The 20,816-nt window shown below is 45.9% G+C and overlaps 1 non-coding gene across 1 annotated transcript; it reads left to right on the forward strand.

Annotated features, from left to right (window-relative positions):
* The first annotated feature begins 3,484 nt into the window (after positions 1-3,484).
* Positions 3,485-3,558, forward strand: trnar-ucu (transfer RNA arginine (anticodon UCU)). The gene has a single exon. It is a non-coding gene; the product is annotated as a tRNA-Arg (tRNA).
* The last annotated feature ends 17,258 nt before the right edge of the window (positions 3,559-20,816 follow it).

Below are 20,816 nucleotides of genomic sequence, written 5' to 3' on the forward strand. Positions count from 1 at the left end.
GTGTATGGGAAAAGAGATGGGAGGAATGCTGACTGTTTTGAGGCTTATTGGACTGAAATGGAGTCAGTTACTGCAACTAAGAAGAGAGTCCTCATGAACTACAAACAAGTCTCCAGCAAACAAACTCTAGATGCTCTCAGAACTGCCAGAAACAAGTCTCTGCAGACTGTTCAGCACTGCACCAATCAACACTGGTTCAAACTCTGCAACAGCATACAAACTGCCACTGAATCTGGGGGATGCTGGAGGGACATATGAAGGAATTCAACACACCAAGGTTCCTCAGACAGCACCTTCCATACCCGCAACCTCTACCAACTAGAAGGACAAGGGCAGCAAATTCATGGGAACACCACCACCTGCAAGTTCCCCTCCAAGCCACACACTATCGTGACTTGGAACTATATCGCCTTTCCTTCACTGTTGATGGGTCAAAATCCTGGAACTCCCTTCCTAACAGCACTGTGGGTGTACCTACCTCACACAGACTGCAGCGTTTCAAGAAGGCAGCTCACCACCACCTTCTCATGGGAAATGAGGGATGGGCAATAAATGCTGGCTTAGCCAGTGATGACCACATCACATGAATGAATAAAAAAAAAATTATGAAAGCAACGGGCCCAGCAGTAACTAAATCAGCACCTTTGAAGACAAAGACAGGGACAATCATCACTGAACCTAACAAGCAGATGGAAAGGTGAGTGGAGCATTACCTTGAACTCTACATAACGGAGAACATTGTCATTGAAGTAGCTCTCAGCACCATTCCAGACTTCCCTGTCATGGAGGAGCTGGACAGCGACACCACCATAGAGCTCAACAACGCCATTGACCGTCTTGCCAGTGGTAAAGCCCTGGGAAATGATGATATTCCAACTGGAATCATCAAAAGTGGAAAAGCAGCTCTGCGGCAGCATCCCCATGAACTTCTGTGTCTCTGTTGGAAGGGGAGATCTGCGCCTCTCAACATACGTGATGCAAACATTGTCACCTTGTGCAACAATAAAGGCGATCGCAGTGACTGCAGCAATTAGCGAGGCATCTGCTTGCTAAGTATTGTGGGGAAGGTCTTTCCTCGCATTGCTCTGACCAGATTGCAGACCCTGACATCATATCTATCCTGAGTCTCAGTGCAGCTTCAGAGCGAGTAGATCGACAGTCGACATGATTTTCTCACTTCGGCAGTTACAGGAGAAGTACTGTGAACAGGACAGACCACTCTACATTGTCTTTATAGACATCACCATGGCATTCGATCTTGTTTGCAGAGACGGACTCTTCAAACTGCTGTGGAAACTAGGCTGCCCTCCTGAACTCTTGGGCGTCATCTCTTCTTTCCACGAGAACATGCACAGTTCCGTCAGTTACAATGGAGCAACATCAGACACTTTCACGATCAGCAGTAGGGTAAAACAGGGCTGTGTCCTGGTGCAAACTCTCTTCGGAACTTAGGAGGAGGCAGTTTACCCTGTCGAGCCTGATCTGTCATTCAATTACATCCTTGATGATCATCTACCTCATCACCACTTCCCCGCGCTCTCCCCATATCCCTTGATGTCATGAGTATCAAGATTTCTATCAATTTCTGTCCTGAACATGCTCAATGATTGAACTTTCACAAACCCCTGAGGTAGAGAATTCCAAAGATTCACCACCCTCTGAGTGAAGAAATTCCACCCTATCTCAGTTTTAAATGGCCTTTTAAATGAAACTTTAAGGAATACAAGCCCAGTTTCCTCATAAGACAATGCCACCATCCCAGGGATTAGTCTGATGACCCTCCGTTGCACTCCCTCTGTGGCAAGTATATCCTTCCTTAGATAAGGAAACCAAAACTGCACACAATACTCCAGCACGATCTCACCAAGGCTCTATACAATTGCAGCAAGACATCTTTATTCCTGTACTCATGACCCCTCGTGTTAAGGCCAACATACCATTTGCCTTCCTAATTGATTGCTGCACCTGCATGCGAGCTTTTAGTGTCTCATGAACAAGGACACCCAGGTCCCTTTGGACATCAACACTTCCCAACCTCTCACCATTTAAGAAATATTCTGTCTTTCTGTTTATTCTACCAAAGTGGATAACTTCACACTTATTCACATTATATTCCATCTGTCATTTCATTCACTTATCCTGTCCAAGTCCCCTGGAAGCCTCCTTGTAACCTCCTCGCAGCTCACATCCTTTACAATTGGCATATTCTTCTCCATGCTGCTATCTTAAACTTTCAGTGACTCAGATGGGGGTGTCCACCTGCATACCAGAGCTGATGACAAGCTGTTCATCTTGGCAAGACTGCGCACCAAGACCAAAATAAGTCAGTTCTTGGTCTGTGAGTTGCTGTTTGCTGATGACGCTGTGCTGACATCCCATAATGAAGTTCATTAACAGCAGCTTGTATATCGGTTCTCCCTGGCCTGCAAGGAGTTTGGACTGACGATCAGCAGCAGGAAGATCAAAGTTATGGGCCAGGACGTAGAGACTCCACCTTCCATCAACATCGACAGGCTCACTTTGGAGGTTGTCAACAGCTTCACATACCTTGGATCAACAATCACCAGCAATCTGTCCCTTGATACTGAAATCAGCATCAGGATTGTCAATGCTGCAGCTGTCATGTCAAAGTTGAGAAGACGAGTGTGAACCGACAGCAAACTGATCGAAAATACAAAACTCCGCGTGTACCAGGCTTGTGCTCTCAGCACCCTCCTTTATAGTAGAGAAGCATCAACAACTTATGCAAGCCAAGAAAAGCAGCTGAACAGCTTCCACCTCCGCGGTCTCAGATGGATATTGGGCATCTCCTGGCAGGACAGAGTGCCGAATGCAGAAGTACACCAGCGTGCAGGGATCTGCAGCATGTTTGCCCTCTTGAGTCAGCGGTGACTCTGTTGACTGGGTCATGTGTGCTGAATGGATGACGGTCGCTTTGCCAAAGACATGCTCTTTGGTGAGCTTGCTATCAGCACGAGACCAACAGGTCACCCACGTCTGTGATACAAGGACATCTGCAAAGCGAGATCTCAAGCTGACTGGGATTGGAGTCGATGCATGGGAAGTCCTTCCTGCTGACTGGAATTCCTGGAGAAAGGCATTCAGGAAGACCATGGGAAAAGCAGAGGACAAAAGAAATGACCAGATGGTGGGAAAGAGAGCTCAGAGGAAGGAAAAATTATCAGTCGACCTCGGGCCAATGATATTCATCTGTACTAGCTGTGGAAGGGATTGTCACTCACGAGTCGTCCTCGACAGCCACAACAAACAATGTTTCACACAGAAGTGACGTACACCCCGGGTGTAGCCCATCGTCTTCCGAGACGGACGGTTGCCTATTACAATTACAATTACAGCTACAACTACAAGAGCGAGTCAGAGGCTGGGAACACTGCCGTGAAGAACTCAGCTCTTGACTCGCCAAAGTCTGCCCACTATCTGCAAGGTCTTCCTCTGACATCAATTGCACGCACATTTGCAATCTGGCTCTGTAGCTTAGTTGGTTAAAGCACTTGTCTTCTAAACAGGAGATCCTGGGTTCAACTCCCAGCAGAGCCTTATTTCACAGTAGCAACAGGCTTGAAAAGTTTCATTATCAACACTGACATCTGTGTCTTGTGAGCTTCAATTCATAATACATGATGAATTTCAATCACATACAAAAACAGCCTTTGTGAAGGATATGAGTTTGGAATGGCTGTTCCTCCTTGCACAGAACTTCAGTGCTGATACATCAAAGGTAACTTCTTTGACATAAATTTGTTCACAGTTACATTCAACCTGGAAAACAGCTTGATATTAATCTCACTGAAGGAGAGTGTTTGTGTCATTATGTGTTGCTTTTAACCGAGACTGGGACATGACGCAAGTGGGAGGGTTTATCTGAGGTTTGGAATATTTGTCAGTCAGGAACAAGAAAAATCAAAGGAACCAAATAAGAAAACCTATGTCTCATGTGGTTACCGAGAAACGGTGAGAAGATATTAAACTTTGTTGTATTTAATACAACTGTGTGAACTTTGATCTTTGCGGCCTTTTATAAACAGTATTTGAAGGGTCTCAGTAAAAATGTTCAGTGTTGATGAGAGTGGGGTCTGGGTGAGCAGCTGCTGAGTGTGACAGGGTCAGGACTGGATGCAGGAAGTTCTCTGACATTCTCTCTCTCTCTCTCTGATGGGTTGAGTTGATTTTCAACTGGCAGCTGTCGCTGTTTTGATAATTCAAGTTCCCTCCACCGATTTTTTTGGACAGACAGTGCAGTATGAGGATGTAAAGGGTTAATGCTGAAGATAGTGGGATCAACCCCTCCCACAATCAGAGTGATGATGTAACAGTCACATGAGATGAGGTTTGGGAGAAGAGAGAGCTGCACCAAGGATGCTCGTTTAGGAGGCTTGATGAGTGTGTATATAGTATTGTGTAAATTAGAAAAGAGTTCTTAGTTCTTTCAGCAGGGAATGTGTCCAGAAAATATCGCGAAACTCACAATTTTATTATTCAGGAGTTGGAACACAGGGATATTAACTCCAAGTGACAGTAGTGGTTTCATTTAACAAAAGAAAAGTAGAGAATAATATTGCTCATTGATTGAAATCCCCCAGTGAGGAGACAGTTAAACAGGTGATCTGTTGGGGCATCCTTCCATCCAAGGTTTCGGCAGCATTTAATCTCCCTTTTTGGTGAAATTCTCTGTTTTTTGCATCTTTTTTTAATCCAGCTTTGATGGACCAGTGAAAAAACTGAAAAAAGTGAACAGATCCATCCTTTCTTTCCTTCCTTCTTCCCATCAGTTTCTCTTTTCTGTCCCAATTTATTCTGCTGTTTCTGCTGTTTTATCCATTCCAATCAAAATTCAACATTCCAATCAAATCTATTTGTTATTCCACAGTGTCTTTCCATGTGTTTTATTCTGTTGTATTCTCTCACAGTCTGTTTGATGATCAATTTTACATCTCACTCTCTGTTCTGGTGAAGATCAGAAGCAGTGATATCTGTTTGCAACACCCGACAAGTCAGCCTGAGGCTGTATCTCATCGACAATGTGGAGTTAGGAACATAGGAACATAGGAGCAGGAGTCGGCCATTCAGCCCATCGAGCCTACCCCACCATTCAATATGATCATGGCTGATCATCCACTTCAATGCCCTTTTCCCCACACTTTCCTCATATTCCCTTAAGTCATTTGTATTTAGAAATCTATCAATCTCTGCTTTAAACATACTCAATAACGGAGCTTCCACAGCCCTCTGGGTTACAGAATTCCAAAGATTCACAACCCTCTGAGGAATAACATTTCTCCTCATCTCTGTCCCAAGTGGCTTGCCCCTTATTTTGAAATTGCGTCCCCTGGTTCTCGACTCCCCAACCAGGGGAAACATCTTAGCTGCATCTACCCTGACTGTCCTTTAAATATTTTGTAGGTTTCAATGAGATCACCTCTCATTCTTCAAAACTCTAGAGAATACAGCCCCAGTTTCCCCAATCTCTCTTCATAGGACAGTCCCACCATCCCAGGAACAAGTCTGATGAACCTTCTTTGCACTCCATCTATGGCAATAATATCCTTCCGAAGGTAAGGGGACCAAAGCTGCACACAGTACTCCAAGTGCAGTCTAACCAGGGTTCGATACAATTGAAGCAAGAATTCACTACTCCTGTACTCAAATCCTCTTGCGATAAAGGCTAACATACTATTAGCCTTCCTAATTGCTTGCTGCACCTGCATGTTAGCTGTCAGTGACTTATTGACATGGAAACCAGGTCACCCTTCTACTCTATACCTCAGTTAATAAAGGAAAGGATTCCATATACCTGCTGAACCACCTTATTGACCTGTCCTGCTACCTTCAGGGATCTGTGGACATTCACTCCAACGTCCCTCACTTCCTCTACACCGTTCAGTGTTCTCCCAGTAATTGTGTATTCCTTTGCCTTTTTTGACGCCTGCTCTCGCTGTTCCCTGCTCTCCGAGTGAACTCTTGCTCCCTCTCCTGGGCTCTTTATGCTCCATTCTGCTCTCACTGTTTCCTGCTCTCTTAATGTATCAATATTTATTTGCCTTGTGTTTAATTTAAAATATGGATTAACAGTATTTTACAGTTGTAGGTTTTATTTGGTAGTCCTGTACAAGTTGTGGATTGGTATTCAATATTTAGCTCTGTGAAAACGATTGTGAATGAAAATATAACTTTCAATCTTAAACATGGGCTGGTCTGCAAGCTCCAAGTCCTTCATTTTGTAGTAATGGAATTGATACTGTGTCTTTCAGTCTTAATATCTGTGGCATTTTTGAACTGGTATGTAATGCATAACTTGGTCTAACGTCTGATGTACATTATTGGGATTCATAGGATCATAGGAAATAGGGGCATTAGGCCATTCAGCCCATCGAGCCTGCTCCAACATTCAAACAGATCGTGACTGATCATCTACCTCTACGCCATTTTTCCTGCTATCTCCATATCCCTTGATCTTGTTAGTATTTAGAAATCTATCGATTTCTGTCTTGAATATGTTCAATGATTGATCTTCCACAGCCCTCTGGGATAAAGAATTCCACAGAGTTCCCACCCTCTGAGTAAAGAAATTCCTGCTCATCTCAGTCTCAAATGGCCTGCCCTTATTCTGAGACTGTGTCCCCTTGTTCTGGACTCACTAGACATAGGAATCATCCTATCCATATCTACCCTGTGACACCCTGGAAGAACTTTGTCTGTTTCAATGAGATCACCTCTCATTCTTCAAAACTCTAGAGAATTTAGGCCCAGTCTCTGCAGTCTCTCATCATAAGACAATCCCACCATCCGAGGGGATGAGACCGGTGAATCTCTGTTGCACTCCCTCTATGACAAGTCTATCCTTCCTTAGATAAGGAAACCAAAATTGTACAGAATACTCCAGGTGCAGTCTCATCTAGACTTCATACATCTTTACTCATGTACTCAAATACGCTTTCAATGAAGCCAACATACCATTTGCCTTCCTAATTGATTGCTGCACCTGCATACTAGCTTTTAGTGTCTCAGGAACAAGGACACCCAGGTGCCTTTGAACATCGACACTTCCCAGCCTCTCACCATTTAAGAAATACTCTGTCTTTCTGTTTATTCTACCAAAGTGGAGAACTTCACACTTTTTCACATTATATTCCATCTGCCATTTTCTTGCCCATTCATTTAACCTGTCCAAATCCCCTCAAAGCCTCCTTGCATTCATTCTGTACCTTTCAATTCTGTAAATTTTGTCTGTTCTATTTCAGATTTTATATTTAAAATGTAACCATGGTGACAGAGTTTATTTAGATCTGATGGTGAGTTTGTTTTTGGACTGTGATTGATGGATCAACCTGTCAGCTGTACTGAATTGGAGTGAAATGGAAACAACTTCTGTCTTTCATGCTGTTGTTTGACTGTTGGATTGAAAATGTGTCTCTTGACTTTGGGATCAGTGTCTGTGTGACTACTTCTTTTGTTTGTTCCAGTGGAACTGATGAGCTGGCAGTATCTCTGTGCTTTGGGAGTGATCCTGTACCGACTGTGTGTTGGAATGAGCTCGCTGCACTTTTCTTTGTGTCCAAGAATCACCACATCCAGTCAGGTTCCTTCGTGTATTTTCCTGCAGGAATGAAAGAACTGATGAGATAGAAGATACAAAAGCGATCAATGTAATCGTCCCAATAATAATCATTATGAACAATCATTAAATGAAAACCAGGAACACAAACGGTGTCAGTGTCTGACTCCACTGCAGTACTGCAGTATTCAGCTTCTGTTTTCCAGGTGTTTGCAGTGGATTTACAACAAGTTTGTGACATTCAGAAACAACACAAGCCCTGCACTGCTCAATGACTGGGACTGTCCGATAGAGCAGTGACCTTTACACAGTCGCATTTCTATTTCAACGGAAAACAAGCAGCCACTATTTAAAATGTGCCTTTCACACTTCTCACCTGGTGTCTGCAATAAATGCTCTTTGTCAAACTGTCCACATCGTTGTTGTGCGGCTATTTTTCCCCCACTGTTCACAATCCAACAAACAGTGAGAGATTGGAACTGAAGCAGGAAAATTCCCTCTCCTTTGGGTGGTAAAATTGTCAGTGATTTTCAATAGTGATTTCTTCCCATTGTGTCTCCCTGAGCCTGTACAGACACTGTCCGAGAATGAACTCTCCCTTCCCCATGTCCCCGGCTCACTCCATGTTCCGGGAGCAGCTCCTGCTCCACAGTGTCTGTTACAAACAGATATGGTTCGGAATGGCTGGGGCGTGCACCAAAACATGGGAGGAGCGAGTAGCCAAGGTACGACAAACGTTGGGCATGTGGGGGCAGCGATCTCTCTCCATTGTGGGTAAGAACCTGGTCATCAGGTGCGAGGCGCTCACGCTGTTGCTCTCCGTGGCGCAGGTCTGGCCCATACCCCACTCCTGCGCCGTGGCAGTCACCCGAGCCATTTTCCGCTTCGTCTGGGGATCTAAAATGGACCGCGTCTGGAGGGACACGATGTTCAAATCTCTGGACAAGGGCGGGAAAAATGTACCCAACGTGGCCCTCATCCTGATGACCACCTTCGTGTGCGGCTGCATCAAGCTGTGTGTAGATCCCCAGTACACAAACTCCAAGTTTCACGACGTGCTGAGGTTCTATCTGTCCCCGGTGTTGCGAAGGATGGGCCTGGTCACATTGCCGCGGAACGCTCCATGCAGTTGGGCGGTGCCGTACCACCTTTCCTTCGTGGAGCAGTTTCTGCGGGCAAACACCTTTGACCACCGGTCCATCAGGCAGTGGTCTGCACGGAATGTCCTCAAGGCCCTACGGGAAAAGGAAACGGTGCATCCTGTCGGATGGTTCCCCGAGCAGACCGTCAAAGTCATTTGGCGGAATGCCTCATCACCAGAACTTTCAAACAAGCACCAAGACGTAGCTTGGCTGGTGGTGAGAAGGGCCCTCCCCGTCAGATCCTTCATGCACACCCGAAGTCTCGCCCCCTCCGCACAGTGCCCCCGCGTTGGCTGTGGTGGGGAAGAGACGGTCGCCCACCTCCTCCTGGAATGTGCCTTTGCAAAGCAGGTGTGGAAAGAGATGCAGTGGTTTTTGTCAAGGTTCATCCCAAGCAGCTCTGTAACACAGGAGTCTGTGCTCTACGGGCTGTTCCCAGGGACGCACACCGAGACAAACATCAACTGCTGCTGGAGGACTATCAATTCGGTGAAAGACGCCCTTTGGTCTGCCCGAAACTTGCTGGTCTTCCAGCGCAAAGAGTTGTCCACGACCGAATGTTGCAGACTGGCACATTCCAAGGTCCAGGACTACGTGCTGAGGGACGCACTAAAGCTTGGGGCAGCCGCAGCAAAGGCTCAATGGGGAAAGACCACAGTGTAAGGTTCCCCCACCAAGCTGGACTGAGGGGCTGGATCCATGGGAAACCCGTCGAACTGTATCGTTAATATTCTCAATTGCTGTAAATGTAAAATTGTAATTGACATGACAATTGTGAAACTGAAGGGTTGGGAAGAAACTTTTGACAGTATTGAAGGAAACTGACCTCCCTTGCAATGTTTGTATTTTTTGGTGCTGTTTGGAAACTGTTTGGCAATGTAATTTTTACAGATTTTTATGAATAAAGTATATTTTGGAAATTAAAAAAAAGTCTGTTACAAACACTCCCCGACTCCCCCTCAACTTCCCACCACTCAATGCTAATCTCTGAGCACATCTGCGGACACGCTCCCAAAGCAGTGGCTGCTGGAAGCAGGTGCTGTTTGTTTCCTTCCCCCGGGCCCAGGAAGTCTCCATTAGCAGCTGATTTAAAGCATCTTCCCCTGATTGAGTGAATGGCTTCACAGACTGGGTTGGGAAAGTCTGCGCATGCGCTCCACTCCTCATTGTGACGTCCCACTGTGGGCGGGCCTGCATCACGCGTGCGCAGATCCCTGCAGCAATTCAGCATTCAAACATCAATGGGAACTTTCCCCATTTCACCCTCATCAAAGTCCCAAAGAAAGTGAAGAGGGGCTTGGACTGGAGGGAGGGAGGGGCGGGGTAGGGGGAACCGAGAACCCAGAAAGCTGCCCACTTGCCCCATTTAGATGCTCAATTTGTGGTCATTCCCTGCAGGGGGTTTGTTATTATTGAGCCCCTCCTGGGAAAACAATCCGATAGAAAGAGGGGAGAAAGGAGGGAGCCGGTGTGTTTGCTGGGACCTTGCAGAATTCATTTCAGCAGCAAAAGTCCCGGGTTATATTAACCCGAGTGAAACACGCTGTCAGTGAGAGGAAAACCGAACGGCCCTTTTCATCTTTTCATTGGAAACAAAGTAGAGCCGGAAGTGCGGCGAGCAGAGCAGACACACAAGCTCAATGACAGGAGAGCTCGGCCGTCCCTGAGTTTCAGCTCCCGGCTCTTACATTTCCTCATCCACACTGTCTTTACTGTGGATGATCAGGGGTTCCTTGTCGGATCTGAGGACTGTATCCATTAAACATTCTGAGTCAGGAGATCCACACACTCTCTGTTATCAAGATTTATGGGCAGGAATGTTTCAAAACTTTGTCTATTAAATCATCGTATTATTCACAGAACTAATGAGGCAATCGGTTCATTATTCAGGCCTTGAACTTGGTTTGGGTAGACCGAAAACTGAGAGGTTCAGCACCTTTCCACTTCTTCACTAATATAACTGATTTTTTTGATGAAGTAACAGAAAAGGTTGATGAAGGGAAAGCAATGGATGTTGTCTATATGGATTTTAAGAAAGCGTTTGACAAACGACCACATAAAAGGCTGGGTAACAAAACTGAGGCTCCTGGAATAGGAGGGTCAGTATCTGCTTGGATTAAAAAATGGATGAAATATCAAGAAAAGCGAGTTGTGGTATTTGGTTGTTTTTCAGAATGGAAGATGGTGAACTGTGATGTCCACAAGGGTCAGTGTCAGGACCACCATATATAGAAATGACTTGAATATTGGAATCACAGAATCACAGAATTGTTACTGCCCAGAAGGAGGCCATTTGGCCCCTCGTGTCTGCACTGACTCTCCAAATGAGCAATTCACCTCATGTCACTTCCCCGTCCTCTCCCCATAATCCTGCACATTCTTCCTTTTCAGATAACAGTCTAATTCCCATTTGAATGCTTCAATTAAACCTGCCTCCATCACATTCTCAGGCAGTTCATACTTTAACCACTCGCTGTGTGAAAAAGTTTTACCCCATGTCGCTTTTGCTTCCTTTACCAATTACTTTAAATCTGTGCCTTCTCGTTCTCGATCCTTTCACAAGTGGGAACAGTTTCTCCCTGTCCACTCTGTCCACACCCCTCATCATTTTGAATACCACTATGAAATCTCCTCTTAGCCTTCTTTTCTCCAAGGAAAACAGTCCTAACTTCTCCAATCTATCTTCATAACTGAAGTTCCTCATCCCTGGAACCATTCTCATGAATCTTTTCCATAATCTCTCCAATGCCTTCACATCTTTCCTAAAGTGTGGAACCCAGAACGGGACGCAGTACTTCAGCTGAGGCTAATGTCTTGTACAATAGAACATAGAACATTACAGCGCAGGACAGGCCCTTCAGCCCTCGATGTTGCGCCGACCTGTGAAACCATCTGACCTACACTATTCCATTTTCATCCATATGTCTATCCAATAACCACTTAAATGCCCTTAAATTTGGCGAGTCCACTACTGTTGCAGGCAGGGCGTTCCACGCCCCTACTACTCTCTGAGTAAAGAAACTACCTCTGACATCTGTCCTATATCTATCACCCCTCAACTTAAAGCTATGTCCCCTCGTGTTTGCCATCACCATTCGAGGAAAAAGACTCTCACTATCCACCCTATCTAACCCTCTGATTATCTTATATGTCTCTATTAAGTCACCTCTCCTCCTCCTCTCGAACGAAAACAACCTCATGTCTCTCAGCCTTTCCTCGTAAGACCTTCCCTCCATACCAGGCAACATCTTAGTTAATCTCCTCTGCACCCTTTCCAAAGCTTCCACATCCTTCCTATAATGCGGTGACCAGAACTGCACGCAATACTCCAAGTGTGGCCGCACCAGAGTTTTGTATAGCTGCAGCATAACCTCGTGGCTCCGAAACTCGATCCCCCTACTAATAAAAGCTAACACACCATATGCCTTCTTAACAGCCCTATTAACCTGAGTGGCAACTTTCAGGGATTTATGTACCTGGACACCAAGATCTCTCTGCTCATCTACACTACCAAGAATCTTCCCATTAGCCCAGTACTCTGCATTCCTGTTACTCCTTCCAAAGTGAATCACCTCACACTTTTCCGCATTAAACTCCATTTGCCATTTCTCAGCCCAGCTCTGCAGCCTATCTATGTCCCTCTGTAACCTACAACATCCTTCGGCACTATCCACAACTCCACCGACCTTCGTGTCATCCGCAAATTTACTAACCCACCCTTCCACACCCTCATCCAGGTCATTTATAAAAATGACAAACAGCGGTGGCCCCAAAACAGATCCTTGCGGTACACCACTAGTAACTAAACTCCAGGATGAACATTTGCCATCAACCTACACCCTCTGTCTTCTTTCAGCTAGCCAATTTCTGATCCAAAGCACTAAATCACCTTCAATCCCATACTTCCGTTTTTTCTGCAATAGCCTACCGTGGGGAACCTTATCAAACGCCTTACTGAAATCCATATACACCACATCCACGGCTTTACCCTCATCCACCTGTTTGGTCACCTTCTCAAAAAACTCAATAAGGTTTGTGAGGCACGACCTACCCTTCACAAAACCGTGCTGACTATCGCTAATGAACTTATTCTTTTCAAGATGATTATAAATCCTATCTCTTATAACCTTTTCCAACATTTTACCCACAATCGAAGTAAGGCTCACAGGTCTATAATTACCAGGGCTGTCTCTGCTCCCCTTCTTGAACAAGGGGACAACGTTTGCTATCCTCCAGTCTTCCGGCACTATTCCTGTTGACAATGACGACATAAAGTTCAAGGACAAAGGCTCTGCAATCTCCTCCCTGGCTTCCCAGAGAATCCTAGGATAAATCCCATCTGGCCCAGGGGACTTATCTATTTTCACACTTTCCAAAATTGCTAACACCTCCTCCTTGTGAACCTCAATCCCATCTCGCCTAATAGTCTGTATCTCAGTATTCTCCTCGACAACATTTTCTTTCTCCACTGTAAATACTGACGAAAAATATTCATTTAACGCTTCCCCTATCTCCTCTGATTCCACACACAACTTCCCACTACTATCGTTGATTGGCCCTAATCTAACTCTAGTCATTCTTTTATTCCTGATATACCAAAAGAATGCCTTAGGGTTTTCCTTGATCCTATCCGCCAATGACTTCTCGTGTCCTCTCCTCGCTCTTCTTAGCTCTCTCTTTAGATCCTTCCTGGCTAGCTTGTAACTCTCAAGCGCCCTAACTGAGCCTTCACGTCTCATCCTAACATAAACCTTCTTCTTCCGCTTGACAAGTGCTTCAACTTCTTTAGTAAACCACGGCTCCCTCGCTCGACAACTTCCTCCCTGCCTGACAAGTACATACTTATCAAGGACACGCAGTAGCTGCTCCTTGAATAAGCTCCACATTTCGATTGTGCCCATCCTCTGCAGTTTCCTTCCCCATCCTACACATCCTAAATCTTGCCTAATCGCATCATAATTTCCTTTCCCCCAGCTATAATTCTTGCCCTGCGGTATATACCTGTCCCTGCCCATTGCTAAGGTAAACCTAACCGAATTGTGATCACTATCACCAAAGTGCTCACCTACATCTAAATCTAACACCTGGCCGGGTTCATTACCCAGTACCAAATCCAATGCGGCATCGCCCCTGGTTGGCCTGTCTACATACTGTGTCAGAAAACCCTCCTGCACACACTGGACAAAAACTGACCCATCTAAAGTTCTCGAACTGTAGTATTTCCAGTCAATATTTGGAAAGTTAAAGTCCCCCATAACAACTACCCTGTTACTCTCGCTCCTGTCGAGAATCATCTTCGCTATCCTTTCCTCCACATCTCTGGAAATATTCAGAGGTCTATAGAAAACTCCCAACAGGGTGACCTCTCCTCTCCTGTTTCTAACCTCGGCCCATACTACCTCAGTAGACGAGTCCTCAAACGTCCTTTCTGCCGCCGTAATACTCTCCTTGATTAACAATGCCACACCACCCCCCCCCCCCCCTCCCCCTTTTACCATCTTCTCTGTTCTTACTGAAACATCTAAATCCCGGAACCTGCAACATCCATTCCTGTCCCTGCTCTATCCATGTCTCCGAAATGGCCACAACATCGAGATCCCAGGTGCCAACCCATGCTGCAAGCTCACCCACCTTATTCCGGATGCTCCTGGCGTTGAAGTAGACACACTTTAAACCAAGTTCTTGCTTGCCAGTGCCCTCTTGCGTCCTTGTAACCTTATCCATGACCTCACTACTCTCAACATGCTGTACACTGGAACTGCAATTTAGGTTCCCATCCCCCTGCTGAATTAGTTTAAACCCCGCCCCCCCCCCCCAAAGAGCACTAGCAAATCTCCCCCCCCAGGATATTGGAACCCCTCTGGTTCAGGTGAAGACCATCCTGTTTGTGGAGGTCCCACCGACCCCAGAAAGAGCCCCAATTATCCAGGAAACCAAAACCCTCCCCCCTACCCCATCCCTGCAGCCACGTGTTCAACTCCTCTCTCTCCCTATTCCTCGCTTCGCTAGCACGTGGCACGGGCAACAACCCAGAGATAACAACTCTGTTTGTTCTCGCTCTAAGCTTCCACCCTAGCTCCCTGAATTTCTGCCTTAAATCCCCATCTCTCTTCCTACCTATGTCGTTGGTGCCTATGTGGACCACGACTTGGGGCTGCTCCCCCTCCCCCTTAAGGATCCCAAAAACACGATCCGAGACATCACGAACCCTGGCACCTGGGAGGCAACACACCAACCGTGAGTCTCTCTCGTTCCCACAGAACCTCCTATCTGTTGCCCTAACTATGGAGTCCCCAATGACTAATGCTCTGCTCCTCTTCCCCCTTCCCTTCTGAGCAACAGGGACACACTCTGTGCCAGAGACCTGTACCCCATTGCTTACCCCTGGTAAGTCGTCCCCCCCAACAGTATCCAAAACGGTAAACCTGTTGTTGAGGGAAACGGCCACAGGGGATCCCTGCACTGCCTGCTGGTTCCCTCTCCTTCCCCTGACGGTAACCCATCTACCTACTTCTTTTACCTGAGGTGTGACTACCTCCCTATAACTCCTCTCAATAACCCCCTCCGCCTCTCGAATGATCCGAAGTTCATCCAGCTCCAGCTCCAGTTCCCTAACGCGGTTCTCGAGGAGCTGGAGTTGGGTGCACTTCCTGCAGATGCAGTCAGCAGGGACACTCTTGGCGACCCTTACCTCCAACATTCTGCAGGAGGAACATTAACCTCCATTCCCACTATTCTAAATTCCCAACAGATCTACTGAAAACCAAAAAAAAAGTCAAAACTTGTTAGCTTAGCAATCCAACAGACAGAACTTTTTTTTTGGTTAGAGGAGGAGGATGGGTGGGAGACACTACCCGAATAGGGTTTCGGGTAAAGCAACCGCCCAAATATGTAACCTCACTTACCCAGCAGTCCCGCGTGCGCTCCGCCTATACACGAGAAATGGCTTCCGATTTCAACATGACCTCATTGTTCTTGTACTCTATGCCTCTATCACTAAAGCCGAGGATACTGTATGCTTTATTAACCACTCTCTCAACCAATGACATATAACCCTAGGTCTCTCTGCTCCTGCACCCCCTTTAGAATTGTACCCTTTATTCTATATTGTCACTCCATGTTCTTCCTACCGAAATGAATCAATTCACATTTCTCTGCATTGAACTTCACCTGTCATCTGTCCTCCCATTCCACCAAATTGTCTATGCCCTTTTGAAGTTCTACACTATCATCCTTACAGTTCACAATGCTTCCAATTTTTGTATCATCCATAAACTTTGAAATTCTGCCCTGTACACCAAGGTCTAGGTCATTAATATATATCAGGAAAGGCAAGGGTCCCAACACTGACTCCTGGGGAACTCCACTACAAACCTTCCTCTAGTCTGAAGAACATCCATTGCTCACTACTCTTTGTTTCCTGTCACTCAGCCAATTCCATATCCATGTTACTACTGTCCCTTTTATTCCATGAGTTATAACTTTGCTCACAAGTCTGTTGTGTTGCATTGCATCAAACTCCTTTTGAAAGTCAATAAAAGCAAAATACTGCAGATGCTAGAAATCTGAAATATAAATAAAAAGTGCTGGAAGTACTCAGCAGGTCTGGCAGCATCTGTGGAGAGAGAAACAGAGTTAATGTTTCAGGTCAGTGACCTTTCAGATGCTGCCAGACCTTTTGAAAGTCCATGTACACCACATCAACAGCATTGCCCTCATCATCCCTCTCTGTTACCTCATCAAAAAACTCCAGCAGGACAGTTAAACAATATTTTCCCTTAACAAATCCATGCTGGCTTTCTTGAATTAACCCACATTTGTCCATGGGACTATTAATTTTGTCCCGAATTATTCTTTCGAGAAGTTTTCCCACCACCGAAATTGAACTGACTGGGGAGTGAGACTGATGTAATGCTCACCGGCCTATAATTTCCTGAATTATCCTTGCAACCTTCTTAAACAAAGGAACAACATTGGCTATTCTCCAGTCCTCTGGGACCTCACCTGTAGCCAATGAGGAGGCAAAGATTTCTGTCAAGGCCCCAGCAATTTCTTCCCTTGCCTCCTCCAGTATTCTGGGGTAGATCCCATCAGGTCCTGAGGACTTATCTACCTTAATGCTTTGGAAGACACCCAACACATACTCCTTTTTGATAATGAGATGACTGAGATTGTCTACATTCCCTTCCTGAGGCTCATCATTCACCAAGTTCTTCTCTTTGATGAATACTGATGCAAAGTACTCATTTAGCACCTCACCCATTTCCTCTGGCTCCACGCATAGATTCCCTCCTCTGTCCTTGAGTGGGCCAACCCTTGCCCTGGCTGCCCTCTTGTTCTTTATATACATATAAAACGCCTTAGGATTCTCCTTAATCCTGTTTGCCAATGATTTTTCTTAACCCCCCTTAGCCCTCCTGACTCCTTGCTGAAGTTCCTTCCTACTGTCTTTATATTCCTTATATTCCTTCATCTGTTCCCAACCTTCCAGCCCTTACGACTGCTTCCTTTTTCTTTTTGACTAGGCTCACGATATCCCTCGTTATCCAAGCTTCCCGAAACTTGCCAAACTTATCCTTCATCCTCACAGGAACATGTTTGTCCTGGATTCTAATCAACTGACGTTTGAAAGACTCCCACATGTCAGATGTTGATTTATCCTCAAACAGTCGCCCCAATCTAAATCCTTCAGTTCCTGCCTAATATTGTTAAAATTAGCCTTCCACCATTTTGGCACCTTCATCCGAGGACTACTCTTATCCTTATCCACAAGTACCTTAAAACTTATGGAATTATGGTCACTGCTCCCGAAATGCTCCCCTACTGAAACTTTGACCACCTGGCCGGGCTCATTCCGCAATACAGTGTCCAGTACGGCTGCTTCCCTCGTTGGGCTATCGACATATTGTTTCAAGAAGCCCTCCTGGATGCCCTTGCGAATTCTGCCCCATCCAAGCCCCTAACATTAACTGAGTCCCAGTCAATATAGGGGAAGTTAAAATCTCCCACCACCACAACCCTGTTACCTTTACATCTTTCCAAAATCTGTCTACATATCTGCTCCTGTATCTCCTGCTGTCTGTTCGGAGGCCTGTACTAAACCCACAACATTGAGACTGCATCCTTCCTATTCCTGAGCTCTACCCATATTGCCTCGCTGCATGCTCCCTCCGAGGTGTCCTCCCACAGTACAGCTGTGATATTCTCCTGAACCAGTAATGCAACTCTCCCACCCCTTTTACATCCCCCTCTATCCTGCCTGAAGCATCTAAATCCCAGAAAGTTTAGCTGCCAATCCTGTCCTTCCCTCAAGCAAGTCTCCATAATTGCAACGACATCATATTTCCAAATACTAATCCAAGCTCTCGGTTCATCTGCTGTACTTTATCTGGTGTACTTCCCGCATTGAAACAAATGCACTTCAGACCACCAGTCCCGCTGTGCTGAGCAACATCTCCCTGCCTACTTGTCCTCTCAGTCTTACTGGTATTACTCACTTGTTCCTCCTCAGTTATTTCACCTGCTGATCTACTGCTCTGGTTCCCACCCCCTACCACACTATTTTCAACCCTCCCAAGTGATGCTCGCCAGGATATCTGTGCCTCTCCAGTTTAGATACAAGCCGTCCTTCTTGTACAGGTCCCACCTGTCTCGGAAGAGATTCCAATGATCCAGATATCTGAAACCCTCCCTCCTGCAACAGCTTCCATTCGTGCCCCTAGTCCTACTTGCAACTGTTAATGGGAACAGTTTTTCCTTGTCTAAATTATCTAAACCTGTCATAATCCTGTAACCTAACCTTGTAACTAAAATCCTCCATCCCTGGAACCGTTCTGTTAAATCTCCTCTGCACCATTTCAAGGACCTTCACAATCTTTCTGAAGTGTGGCGACCGGAATTGGACACAATAGTCCAGCTGAGACCTAAGCAGGGATTTTTAAACATTCATCATAACTTCTCTGCTTTTGTACTCAATACCTCTATTTATGAAATCCAAGATTATTTGCATTTTACTAACCACTCTCTCAATAAGTCCCGTCACCTTTAAAGATGGATACACATGCATCCACAGGTCTCTCTGTTCCTGCACTCTGTTTAGAACTGTGTTATTAATTCTGTATTGCTTTCCTACCCCGACAGTCACAATGCAACACCTCACACTTGTCTCACACTTCCATCTGCCACTTGTCTGCCCAATCTACTCATCTATCTATATCCTGCCGCAGGTGGTTCTGAACATCCTCACTTAGCCACAGCTCCGAGTTTGGTATCAAAGAAAGATTTTGAAATTCTACTCTGTATTACAAGATCCAAGTCATTTATACACAGCAAAATAAAACAGTGGCCCTAGCACTGACCGTGGAGGAACACCCACTGTCTAACATCCTCCAGTCTGAAAAACAGCCATTTACTATGACACACTGTTTTATGTACAAAAGCCATCTTTTTATTCAATTGGGCACTGACCCTCGCATTCCAGGAGACTCGATTTTGGTAATTAACCTTTTTTTGTTGTACATTATCAAACACATTCTTCAAACCAATATAGACAAAATCCATCACATTCCCTTCATCAACCTTCTCTGCTGCATCATCAAAAAATACAATTAGTTTAGTCAAGCATGACCTTTCTTTTGTAAATCTATCGATCTTGAAATAACTCAAACCTCTCCAAATGCCCGCTGTTGTATCCCTAATTATTGCTCTAAAACCTTTCCCACCACTGATGTTTGACTAACTGGCCTGTAGTTGTGAGGACTGTGTGTTGTCCATTGATGTATCCGCTAGGTGAGAGAGGCCATCTATGTCAGGTGAGGTGAATATATATTTTTCTCCCTCAGCAGGGAGAAGCAAGATGAGAGATCCCGTGGCTTACTCAGGATAGCGGGATTCCTGATGGTGTAGGTGGCTCTGCCGGGCCCGAATGTCAACGAGGAGAGGTACAGGAACTGAAAGAATTCTCACTCCATTAATGTACAGTTGGTGTGTGACGATGCCCAGTACATCATGTTGGTGAATGTCCACTATCCTGGCAGCAGCCACCAAACCTTCATTCTGAAGCCGTCAGCAGTTCCCACGACCTTCAGAACTCTGTGGAGAATCAGAATGCAGCTCCTCGGAGAGAATCACTACCCTGTCTTTACATGGCTCATGATTCACCCCCAAGGAATTCATACCCCACCATCTATCACCAACCAACCAGGATTTTTCCAGGATATGTCCTGGATGCCTTCCACCCGGACAGGCTGCCGGCGATTGCCTGCTCAGATTCCTGTTGCCAAAGGACAACTTCACTTTCCTACCACGGATTCCCCATTCTCCACCATTGTCCCCATCTGAGATGCCCCATCACAGCATCCGCTTGGTCACCATCCTGCAATAAAAACCTGTTCATTAACATCTTTATCCAACAACACATCCAATTATGCAAACACAACGCAGCTATTCACCCTTGTAGATTCCCTTAGTGACTGTCTTGTGGGATCCCTCGACTTTGCTAGGGATCCTACACAGTGTTTCCCCAGTGTCTGCAGCATGACTGATGGAAGGCTGCTGACCTTCACTGGGGAGACTGCATAAGGCCTTGCAGGACGTCCTCGAGCAGCTCTGGGCTTTGAGGGCTCGGATTCGGACTGCACCACCTCGACATGGGCAGCAGCAGCCTGGGCTGGCAGATGGGTAACAGCAAGGACACTGGTGGAGTGGCAGTGAAGGGAGAACAAATACTGTCATCCTGAGAGAGGACAGCAGGTTCATGCTCCACAGAGACACTGTCACTCCCACGGGACGACACCTCAGCAATCCTAGTAATCTACTAGATCACAGATTGCTGGACTGCTGTGAGATCCTGCAAACCCCTTTGAACACTGAGATCCACAGCCATGATGACAACAGTCTGATCCTGCATGGCAGCAAGCAATCTGAGTCTGAGTTTCCACTGCAGCACTGAGACGTTGGGTGTCTGCTATCTGAGCTGCAGTGGAAGCTGAGACAATGGTCACCAGACACGGTATCACAGCTGGGTCCGCTAGTGCTGTCATGGAGTTAGTGACCACTTCCACAGGGGAAAGAATGTGCTTCAAACTCTGTGCAATGTCCTG

Source organism: Heterodontus francisci, unplaced genomic scaffold (assembly GCF_036365525.1).
Source record: "Heterodontus francisci isolate sHetFra1 unplaced genomic scaffold, sHetFra1.hap1 HAP1_SCAFFOLD_121, whole genome shotgun sequence".
In the NCBI taxonomy this organism is placed as follows: Eukaryota; Metazoa; Chordata; class Chondrichthyes; order Heterodontiformes; family Heterodontidae; genus Heterodontus; species Heterodontus francisci.